This window comes from Notolepis coatsorum (genome assembly GCF_963971535.1).
Source record: "Notolepis coatsorum genome assembly, chromosome: 2".
NCBI lineage: Eukaryota > Metazoa > Chordata > Actinopteri > Aulopiformes > Paralepididae > Notolepis > Notolepis coatsorum.
Genome location: NC_140166.1, coordinates 222,889,931 through 222,902,430, shown reverse-complemented (window position 1 = coordinate 222,902,430; position 12,500 = coordinate 222,889,931). Strand labels below are relative to the sequence as shown.

The 12,500-nt window shown below is 44.0% G+C and overlaps 1 protein-coding gene across 1 annotated transcript in view; it reads right to left on the bottom strand.

The window, feature by feature from the left end:
• The window catches only part of prkd1 (protein kinase D1), a gene marked incomplete at both ends in the record, with an annotated part of 165,017 nt that overhangs the window by 11,544 nt on the left and 140,973 nt on the right, over positions 1–12,500 (bottom strand). The window lies entirely within an intron of this gene.

Sequence of the window (12,500 nt, the reverse complement as noted above, 5' to 3'; positions counted from 1 at the left end):
AAAAAAAAAAAAATCTAACCCTAACTAACCGTACTGTCATGCACTTGTCCTAATAAACTAACCTACACTGTAGCACTCAACACTTTGATGAACATTGTTGCTCAGCTGATAGAGTTGTGCCCTTCCTGATGGCTTGTCGTACAGAACTTGTAAGTCGCTTTGGATAAAAGCGTCAGCTAAATGACTAAATGTAAATGTAAATGTAAGTGAACGTTGTATATACCCTTTGCTATATAAAATATTCGATTTATACATTTGTGTGGACTTCGTTTCATCAGGTGGGAAAGTGTTCATCATATCTACATCATGTACTGTGTGGCCAGTATTTAAAGTAGATAAAGCAGGTAGTGGTTTAATGATACCATACTTATCAATACAGTCAGGGAATTGTACCCCTCAGTTACAATTGGTCCTTCGAGCCGGATGGTAACTAGTGTAATATTAATATAGTGTTATTAATATTGAAATGGCCTATGATGAACACTCCACGAAACGGTCCTCCTAACGTAGAACGCCCGCGGCGCAGACGACAGACACCTCAGTACTTAGAGGATTACGCTGTCAGTCAACTACCTAGCCTTCGACAAACGGTAAACGCGGTAAAAGTAGAAAGTAAAATTATGTCTGACCTTAACGAACAGGTTACCCCGACCACAGAGGCCCTAGTGGGTTCTAATGTAACTGACCAAGCTCACGGTGGGGACCAGGAGGGAGCTGACATGCCTTTACCCCCCGCCAATACCGAAGAAGTAGTCCCCGACCAGCCCCGGGAGGAAGACAACCCTACAGAGAGAGAACTCTGCACGGAAGAAGAGGAGGAGAGCGCCGAGGAAATAGAGCTCCAGGACTCCCCAACGAGTACAGCCAGGAGCGGCTCACCTCAACAACCGTCTTCCCCCAGCGAAGCGGAGAGGATGCTATCACAGGCGTTCCTCGTCAGCCTGACAGCCTCTACCGAACGCGATCGACTTCAGGGTGAACGCGATCGACTTCAGGGTGAACGCGATCGACTCCAAGCACAGATGCTTATCGAGCGCGAACAACTCCAAGCGCAGCAACGGAGCGAAGAAGAGCGCATACGCCTGGAGATGAGACGCCTTCAGACGGAAGAGAATATGGCAAGAGACCGGGCCGACGCCCAGCGCGCCGCTGCCGGTGCCCAAAGAGAAGCAGATCTCACCAAGCGCGAAGCCGAGCGCGACAAGTTACAAGCGCAGCTAATGGAGCAGCTGATCCTCAAGGCAACACCCTCTCCCTCCGCCAGGGGTTCAAGGAACTCGTCGAGACAACAGTCAAGGGCAGCGTCTCCTAACCGAGCAAGCGACCCTGAACTTGACCAACAGACCAAGCCTATACCCCCCGCAGACCCCCTTCCCAGACCGGTCCAAGCGAGACCCAGCTACAAGGAAGGAGCGGCATACACTGCGGAGAAGCTAAATAAACGACTACAGGATCTAGAGGACCTGATAGAAGAAGAAGAGGGAGAGGAGGAGAACCAAGCCCGACGACAGCACAGTACTCCACCGGACCAGGAGGTCCAGTACAGCCCAGGCTATACCCCCGCGGCACTGCGCTACAGACCCCCGACTCTATTCACGGGTGAGCATGACGCACGACCAGCCCCGAGGAATAGCACCTGGACCAGCGGGCCATGGTACCCTGCCGGTACCAGCCCACAGAGAGGCGCAAGAGGAGACTCGCCTAGGAGGCCTCTCCCCCAACGCTCGCCGATGTATCAGCCATCCACGGCGTCATACATTGCGATACCGACCACCAGACGGAGTGTGTACAGAACACTCGCCAGACAATATGACCCGTTGGGATGTATTCTACCTTACACCACCAGGGCAAAGATGATTGTACGAGCACTATGGGACAAGGACCAGGGCTGGGACGACCCAATACCCGCACACCTTGCCTCCACATGGAGAGAGTGGGAGACGGAGCTCCGCTCACTCCCAGGCGTCAATATACGCCGCAGCTACTTCCCACCCACAGTGAGGCCAGAGACATGCAAGACGGATCTACACGTCTTCAGTGACGCCTCCGAAGTAGCCTATGGATCGGTGGCCTACTTGCGTGCCCAAGAGAAGGGAGGAGAGATACACACTGCTTTCATCCTGGCTCGCTCAAGAATAGCCCCACGAAAGCAACAATCTATCCCGCGTCTAGAGCTCTGCGCAGCCCTAGCAGGAGCGCATCTAGCCACGTTAATCCAACGTGAACTCACCATTCCGGTGCACAGAACAATCTTGTGGTCAGATTCCACGACAGTACTCACATGGATCAAGTCTGATTCATGCAGATACAAGGTCTTCGTGGGAGTCAGAGTCACCGAGATTCAAGAGTTAACAGAAGCAGCGAGCTGGCGGTATGTGGACACCAAACACAACCCAGCTGACGTCATCACCCGGGGAATGTCCCTAGATGACCTCACCCGTCGCAACATCTACAGTGACGGACCAGAATTCCTCAAGCTCCCGGAAGAAGAGTGGCCTACGCCCACCCCACGGGAAGCGAGTAAAGAGGAGGCTGAGAACAAGAAACCTATGTTCTGTGGACTGAGCACAGTCGCCTCCACAGACCCCAACATAGATGACTGCATTACCCTACAGAGTGCGCAGCTAAAGACATTCCTGTGGCACCACCGAGAGATTCAGTCCACTGCCGACATTTCAGCAGCTGACTACGAAGAAGCAGAACTTCTTCTACTACAACGAGCCCAAAGAGACTCGTTCCCCGATGAGCTAGACTGTCTACAGGGAGGAAAGCCCGTCCCATCAGACAGCAGATTGCTCCACCTGGCACCCGAGAGCGACGCCCATAATCTCATCAGAGAGGGTGGTCGTCTGCGGAGAGCCCCCGATCTACCGGATGACGTTAAGTACCCGATAGTCTTGAACAGCCGACACAAGGTCACAGAGCTGATCATAAAGAAATACGACAAGGATGTACACCACGCAGGAGCAGAGAGAGTCTTCGCGGAGATCAGACGTCGCTATTGGATACTTCAAGGAAGAGAAGCGGTGCGACGCTTCCAGCGAACCTGTCTAGACTGCCGAAAGTGGCGCGCGCAGCCCAGCATACCCCGGATGGCTGACCTACCTCCCTGTCGCCTCCGACTCGGCGACAAGCCATTCCACTCCACAGGCATGGACTGTTTTGGCCCGTTGTATATAAAGAAAGGAAGAGGAACCGAGAAGCGGTGGGGTATTGTATTCAAATGCATGACCACCAGAGCGATACATATCGAACTCCTTCCTGTGCCGACCAACTGGCCCCGGTATTCACTGACATCTTCAACCTGTCCTTGGAACAGGCCGTCATCCCCACCTGTCTGAAGAAGTCCACCATCATCCCTGTACCCAAAAAATCTACGCCCGCTTGCCTCAACGACTACCGCCCTGTAGCCCTCACCTCCATAGCCATGAAGTGCTTTGAGAAGCTAGTGAAGGGCTACATCTGTTCCTCCCTCCCCATCAACCTGGACCCTCTGCAATTTGCATATCGCCCCAACAGGTCCACGGAGGACGCCATAGCCCATGTGCTGCACACAGCAGCATCACATCTGGACAAGAGGCAGGGGAACTATGTGAGAATGCTGTTCATCGACTACAGCTCAGCATTCAATACCATAGTCCCCTCCAAACTCATAGCCAAGCTCAGGGACCTGGGCTTGAACTATGACCTGTGCCAGTGGGTCCTGGACTTCCTGACGGGCAGACCCCAGGTGGTAAGAGCCGGCAACTGCACCTCCTCATCCATCACGCTCAACATAGGGGCCCCCCAGGGCTGTGTTCTGAGCCCCCTCCTCTACTCCCTGTACACACATGACTGCGTAGCACAGCGGAACAACAACACCATCATCAAATTTGCTGATGACACAGTAGTGGTGGGCCTGATCTCTGCCAACGACGAAAGGGCCTACCTGGAAGAGGTAGAGAACCTGTCACAGTGGTGTCAGGAGAACTGCCTCTCCCTGAACGTCAGCAAAACAAAAGAGATGATTGTGGACTTCAGGAGGTCGGGGGTCAAGGACTACAGCCCCCTCAGCATCGACGGGGCACCAGTTGAGAGAGTGAACAGTTTCAAGTACCTCGGAGCCCACATATCCGAGGACTTGACATGGACCACACACATTGACAGTGTTGTGAAGAAGGCACGACAACGCCTCTACTTCCTCAGGCGCCTAAGGAAGTTCCAAGTCAGTCAGAAGATCCTTAGGAACTTCTACTCATGTACAATAGAGAGCATCCTGACCGGCAACATCACCTCCTGGTTTGGGAATAGCACTGCACAAGACCGTAGCAGACTACAAAGAGTGACACGTTCAGCCGAACGCACAATTAGAGGGGGGCTTCCCACCCTCCAGAACATTTACAACAAGCGGTGCAAGGGGAAGGCTAAGAGAATTATTAAGGACTCGAGCCACCCGAACAACTGCCTCTTTGAACTGCTGCCGTCAGGCAAGCGATACCGGAGTCTTATGGCGAGCACAGAAAGACTCAGAAGGAGCTTCTATCCCCAGGCCATCAGGCTGCTAAACGAACAATAATCGCTAAACGAACAATAATCACTATGCAACAACCATCAAATGCACACAGCACACACACCCACACGCACACACTCACTCAAACAAACAACTCACTGCAGCACCCACTCTCCACACTTTAGATCACACAAACACACTTACACTTTATATTTATTGATAAAGGATTTGCACTACAACTCGTACACCTACTGTGAATTGTACCTAAACTGCACCTCGTCCATTTATGCCTTGCACTATATAGTATTGTATATTAGTACACTGCACAGTATTGTATATTGTATGGTAACTACGTCTACGAACATTGTACATATGTCTAAACTGAACACTGTGACCTCTTTTTTTACTTCTAATTTTTACTATGTTTTTATTTCATACTTATCTTGTCATGCACAGTCTCTGGAGCGCAACAGTAAGAAGCATTTTGTACAAAAGTATTCTGTACTTCTGTATGACAACTATTAAAGAAACTTGAACTTGAAACTTGAACTTGAACTTCCGACCATGAGCACAGACTCATTCCTTATGGCCTTCCGAAGATTCACATCACGGAAAGGAAAACCGTCTACATTGTTGTCTGATCACGGGACAAACTTCAAAGGCGGAGAAAGAGAGCTGAGAGAGAGCTTCCAAGCTATGGGCCCAGAACTTAAGACCCACCTCGCTCCATCCCAGATTGACTTCCAGTTTAATCCCCCGAACGCACCCCACTTCGGTGGAACCTGGGAACGAGAAGTACGTTCTATAAAGACAGCCCTGTACGCCGTGCTTGGGGCCCAGACTGTGGCGGAAGAAGTCCTAATGACAGTCCTCACGGAGATCGAGGGAGTATTGAACTCCAAGCCCCTCGGCTACGTCTCCAGTGATGTAGCAGATGTCGACCCAGTCACCCCCAACACACTCTTGATGGGGCGGCTGGACCCCGCGCTACCCCAGACAATGTACAGGCCTGAAGAAGCGAACGGCCGAAGAATGTGGAGGTACAGTCAAGTACTAGCTGACAAATTTTGGAACAGCTTTCTACTCCACTACCTACCGTCTCTACAGACCCGCCAGAAGTGGGTAAAAGAGAGAGACAATCTGACAGAAGGAACAGTCGTTATGATTATCGACCAGTCACTACCCAGAGCTATGTGGCCGGCTGGCCGCGTAAGCAAAGTGATCACCGGTGCCGATGGCAAGGTCCGAGCAGCTGAAGTGCTCGTCCAAGGGCGAACTTACACACAACCTGTGGCGAGGCTAATAGAACTGCCCAGACTCCCAGACACTATCGATGACGACCATGACCCCATGACTTTGTGAGTTGACTGACCCTTACAGCGGACCTTGAGTGGTAGACAGTGCGGTTAATCTGTCTCTGCTTAGCTAATTAGGTGGGACTAATTAGGGGGCGGCTGTTGTGAAGGATCAGATTAAACCGAATATATATATTTATTTATGGATATATATTTAATAGTATTTGTATATCGTTTGATATCCCTTGTATATTCCTTGTACATATACACTGAATATCCCTTTAGTCTACTAACAGCCCATAATAGTTTCATTCTACCATTGGACAAGAACCTGGCGCCAGCAGCCAAGCCCCTTGGTTCAAGTTCAATCGTGCCGACGAACATGTCGTTACAAGCCCGGTTCCGCGTAGGAATACGTCTGGTGAAATACGAATGGTACTATTTGTTCACAGCGCATATATATATGGCGCAAGTAAAGTAGAACTTTCTTTTAGTCCATTAGTCCTTTACCCTCCAACTAAGTAACAGACGTGAAGCCTCACCCACGACGCACGTGTGGTGCAGTATGGCCTACTTGGCCTCAGAATAGGCATTGAGACATCGTGTGGATTAATAGTTGAATTGTCATAGTTTGGCACTATACCGTCGAGTGGGACGTATTTCTATTAAGTTAATAATAGTCTATTATGTATGGTGCATCGTTCGGTTAGAGTTATAGAGTGAGCAGTACCCCCATCGTTCCTGGCGTTATCTAGAGTCTTAACCAGGCTGGGCAGACCACGTGTGGTGCTTGCATCCGAGGAGCTCTGGGCCAGGACGAGTGGACCTGTACATTGGATTACTTTACCCGGACGACGACGAGCCCTACACGGCTTGGATTATCTACGTGCTTTGGGTGCTTTGATTATGCCATGGATAACGGCCAACACTGCTGAGTGTTGGAACTACCCCCCCCCCCCGAGAGGAGTCCAGGTGAGACGGCGCTCTACCCCGAGTGAGGTCGCCTCACGTCTCTTCGTTGTGGACCGGCAGCTACCGTCTACAAGAGGGCCCAGCTGTATTCATCTGCGGACCGAGGTTCTGTGGGCACCGTGTTCAGCACTCTGAATTCTCCCAAGAAATCGTCGGCCAGATGGGATATCGCCAGCGGCTCTCCTAACCCCCCCCCCCCCCTACTGTCTTACAACCAGCGGGACCCCCCTTTAGTGTATCCAGCTATAATCATTTAAGTACCATCGCTATAGTTCCCTAAAGAACCAGGTTGTATACTTGCTCCCTGCGTAACCAGAGATTGGACATTCAATGTTGATTTACCTACGAATACTCATTTGCCTTACAAGTGCATTCAAATCATAAATGTCATTAAGTGAACGTTGTATATACCCTTTGCTATATAAAATATTCGATTTATACATTTGTGTGGACTTCGTTTCATCAGGTGGGAAAGTGTTCATCATATCTACATCATGAACTGTGTGGCCAGTATTTAAAGTACATAAAGCAGGTAGTGGTTTAATGATACCATACTTATCAATACAGTCAGGGAATTGTACCCCTCAGTTACAAGTATTATTATTATTATTATTATTATTATTATTATTATTATTATTATTATTATTATTATTATTATTATTATTATTATTTAGTATTATTTAGTATTATTATTACCTGTAGCCAGGCGTGACTGAGGGTCTTTATATTATATTTAGTATAATATTTAGTATTATTATTACCTGTAGCCAGGGGTGACTGAGGGTCTTTATATTATATTTAGTATAATATTTAGTATTATTATTACCTGTAGCCAGGGGTGACTGAGTGTCTTTATATTATATTTAGTATAATATTTAGTATTATTATTACCTGTAGCCAGGGGTGACTGAGTGTCTTTATATTATATTTAGTATAATATTTAGTATTATTATTACCTGTAGCCAGGGGTGGCTGAGGGTCTTTATATTATATTTAGTATAATATTTATATTTATATTATATTATTGTATTTATTTAGTATTATTATTATTATTATTATTATTATTATTATTATTATTATTATTATTATTATTATTATTATTATTATTATTATTATTATTATTATTATTATTATTATTATTATTATTATTATTATTATTATTATTAGTTTTACCTGTAACCAGGGGTGACTGAGGGTCTTTATATTATATTATTGTATTTATTTAGTATTATTATTATTATTATTATTATTATTATTATTATTATTATTATTATTATTATTATTATTATTATTATTATTATTAGTATTATTATTATTATTATTATTATTATTATTATTATTATTATTATTATTATTATTATTATTATTATTATTATTATTATTAGTATTATTATTATTATTATTATTATTATTATTATTATTATTATTATTATTATTATTATTATTATTATTATTATTATTATTATTATTTAGTATTATTTAGTATTATTATTACCTGTAGCCAGGCGTGACTGAGGGTCTTTATATTATATTTAGTATAATATTTAGTATTATTATTACCTGTAGCCAGGGGTGGCTGAGGGTCTTTATATTATATTTAGTATAATATTTAGTATTATTATTACCTGTAGCCAGGGGTGGCTGAGGGTCTTTATATTATATTTAGTATTATTATTACCTGTAGCCAGGGGTGGCTGAGGGTCTTTATATTATATTTAGTATAATATTTAGTATTATTATTACCTGTAGCCAGGGGTGGCTGAGGGTCTTTATATTATATTTAGTATTATTATTACCTGTAGCCAGGGGTGGCTGAGGGTCTTTATATTATATTTAGTATAATATTTAGTATTATTATTACCTGTAGCCAGGGGTGGCTGAGGGTCTTTATATTATATTTAGTATTATTATTACCTGTAGCCAGGGGTGGCTGAGGGTCTTTATATTATATTTAGTATAATATTTATATTTATATTATATTATTGTATTTATTTAGTTCAAGTTCAAGTTCAAGTTCTTTAATAGTTGTCATACAGAAGTACAGAATACTTTCATACAAAATGCTTCTTACTGTTACGCTCCAGAGACTGTGCTAGACAAGATAGTATCAAATAACATAATAACATAATATAGCATGAATTTAGAAGAAGAAAAATGAGGTCACAGTGTTCGGTATAGACATATGTACAATGTTTTGAGTTACCATATAATATACAATACACAATGCTATGCAGTGTACTAATGTACAGTACTATCTAGTGCAAAGCAGAAATGGGATGAGGTACAATTTTAGGTACAATTTACAGTAAGGTGTACGAGTTGTAGTGCAATCCTTCATCCATACATATAAAGTGTGGGGAGTGGGTGTTACAGTGTGTTTGTTTAAAGTGGGTGTGTGCTATAAAGTGTGTGGAGTGGGTGCTACAGTGTGTTTGTTTAAAGTGAGTGTGTGCGTGTGGATGTGTGTGCTATGTGCGTTTGGTGGTTGTTGTTGTGTAGTGTTCATTCATTGTTCGTTTAGCAGCCTGATGGCCTGGGGATAGAAGCTTCTTCTGAGTCTTTCTGTGCTCGCCTTGAGACTCCGGTATCGCTTGCCTGACCGCAGCAGTTCAAAGAGGCAGTTGTTCGGGTGACTGGAGTCTTTAATGATTCTCTTAGCCTTGCCCTTGCAACGCTTGTAGTAAATGTTCTGGAGGGTGGGGAGCCCCCCTCCAATTGTGCGTTCGGCTGAACGTGTCACTCTTTGTAGTCTGCTTCGGTCTTGTGCAGTGCTATTCCCAAACCAGGAGGTGATGTTGCCGGTCAAGATGCTCTCTATTGTACATGAGTAGAAGTTCTTAAGGATCTTCTGGCTGACTTGGAACTTCCTTAGGCGCCTGAGGAAGTAGAGGCGTTGTCGTGCCTTCTTCACAACACTGTCAATGTGTGTGGTCCATGTCAAGTCCTCGGATATGTAGGCTCCGAGGTACTTAAAGCTGTTGACTCTCTCAACCGGTGCCCCGTCGATGCTGAGGGGGCTGTAGTCCTTGACCCCCGACCTCCTGAAGTCCACAATCATCTCCTTTGTTTTGCTGACGTTCAGGGAGAGGCTGTTTTCCTGGCACCATCCCGCCAGGACCTTGACCTCTTCCAGGTAGGCCCTCTCGTCGTTGGCAGAGATCAGGCCCACCACCACTGTGTCGTCAGCAAATTTGATGATTGTATTGCTACTCCGCTGAGCCACACAGTCGTGTGTGTACAGGGAGTAGAGGAGGGGACTCAGAACACAGCCCTGGGGGGCCCCTATGTTGAGGGTGATGGATGAGGAGGTGCAGTTGCCTGCTCTCACCACCTGGGGTCTGCCAGTCAGGAAGTCCAAGACCCACTGGCAGAGGTCATAGCCCAAGCCCAGGTCCCTGAGCTTGGCTATGAGTATGGAGGGGACTATGGTATTGAATGCCGAGCTGTAGTCGATGAATAGCATTCTCACATAGTTCCCCTGCCTCTTGTCCAGGTGTGATGCTGCTGTGTGCAGCACATGGGATATGGGCGTCCCTCCGTGGACCTGTTGGGGCGGTATGCAAATTGCAGGGGGGGTCCATGTTGATGGGGAGGGAGGAGCAGATGTAGCCCTTTACTAGCTTCTCAAAGCACTTCATGGCTATGGAGGTGAGAGCTACAGGGGCGGTAGTCGTTGAGGCAAGCAGGCTTGGATTTTTTTGGGTACAGGGATAATAGTGGACTTCTTCAGGCAGGTGGGGATGACAGCCTGTTCTAAGGACAGGTTAAATATGTCAGTGAATACTGGGGCCAGTTGGTCGGCACAGACTTTTAGGACGCGGCCGGGGATGCCGTCCGGACCTGCTGCCTTCCTGATATTCACTTTTTTAAAGGTCCGCCTCACCTCATGCTCTGTTACCCTGAACACTGCGCCTCCATCAGCAGCCGACCCCCCCCCCCCCCCCATTGCCGAGGCTTGTGAGCTGGTGTTGTTATTACCAGCATCAAACCTCGCATAGAAGGTATTGAGGTCATTTGCTAAGGAGATGTCACTGTTCAGTTTAGTCTGTCATCGTTTTGAGTATTATTATTATTATTATTATTATTATTATTATTATTATTATTATTATTATTATTATTATTATTATTATTATTATTATTATTATTATTATTATTATTAGTTTTACCTGTAACCAGGGGTGGCTGAGGGTCTTTATATTATATTATTGTATTTATTTAGTATTATTATTATTATTATTATTATTATTATTATTATTATTATTATTATTATTATTATTATTATTATTATTATTATTATTATTATTATTATTATTATTATTATTATTATTATTTAGTATTATTTAGTATTATTATTACCTGTAGCCAGGGGTGGCTGAGGGTCTTTATATTATATTTAGTATTATTATTACCTGTAGCCAGGGGTGGCTGAGGGTCTTTATATTATATTTAGTATAATATTTAGTATTATTATTACCTGTAGCCTATTATTATTACCTGTAGCCAGGGGTGGCTGAGGGTCTTTATATTATATTTAGTATTATTATTACCTGTAGCCAGGGGTGGCTGAGGGTCTTTATATTATATTTAGTATTATTATTACCTGTAGCCAGGGGTGGCTGAGGGTCTTTATATTATATTTAGTATAATATTTAGTATTATTATTACCTGTAGCCAGGGGTGGCTGAGGGTCTTTATATTATATTCAGTATTATTATTACCTGTAGCCAGGGGTGGCTGAGGGGTCTATATAATATTATATTTAGTATAATATTTAGTATTATTATTACCTGTAGCCAGGGGTGGCTGAGGGTCTTTATATTATATTTAGTATTATTATTACCTGTAGCCAGGGGTGGCTGAGGGTCTATATAATATTATATTTAGTATAATATTTAGTATTATTATTACCTGTAGCCAGGGTTGGCTGAGGGTCTTTATATAATATTTAGTATTATTATTACCTGTAGCCAGGGGTGGCTGAGGGTCTTTATATTATATTTAGTATTATTATTACCTGTAGCCAGGGGTGGCTGAGGGTCTTTATATTATATTTAGTATTATTATTACCTGTAGCCAGGGTTGGCTGAGGGTCTTTATATTATATTTAGTATTATTATTACCTGTAGCCAGGGGTGGCTGAGGGTCTTTATATTATATTCAGTATTATTATTACCTGTAGCCAGGGGTGGCTGAGGGTCTTTATATTATATTTAGTATTATTATTACCTGTAGCCAGGGGTGGCTGAGGGTCTTTATATAATATTTAGTATTATTATTACCTGTAGCCAGGGTGGCTGAGGGTCTTTATATTATATTTAGTATTATTATTACCTGTAGCCAGGGGTGGCTGAGGGTCTTTATATTATATTTAGTATAATATTTAGTATTATTATTACCTGTAGCCAGGGGTGGCTGAGGGTCTTTATATAATATTTAGTATTATTATTACCTGTAGCCAGGGGTGGCTGAGGGTCTTTATATTATATTTAGTATAATATTTAGTATTATTATTACCTGTAGCCAGGGGTGGCTGAGGGTCTTTATATTATATTTAGTATTATTATTACCTGTAGCCAGGGGTGGCTGAGGGTCTTTATATTATATTTAGTATTATTATTACCTGTAGCCAGGGGTGGCTGAGGGTCTTTATATTATATTTAGTATTATTATTACCTGTAGCCAGGGGTGGCTGAGGGTCTTTATATTATATTTAGTATAATATTTAGTATTATTATTACCTGTAG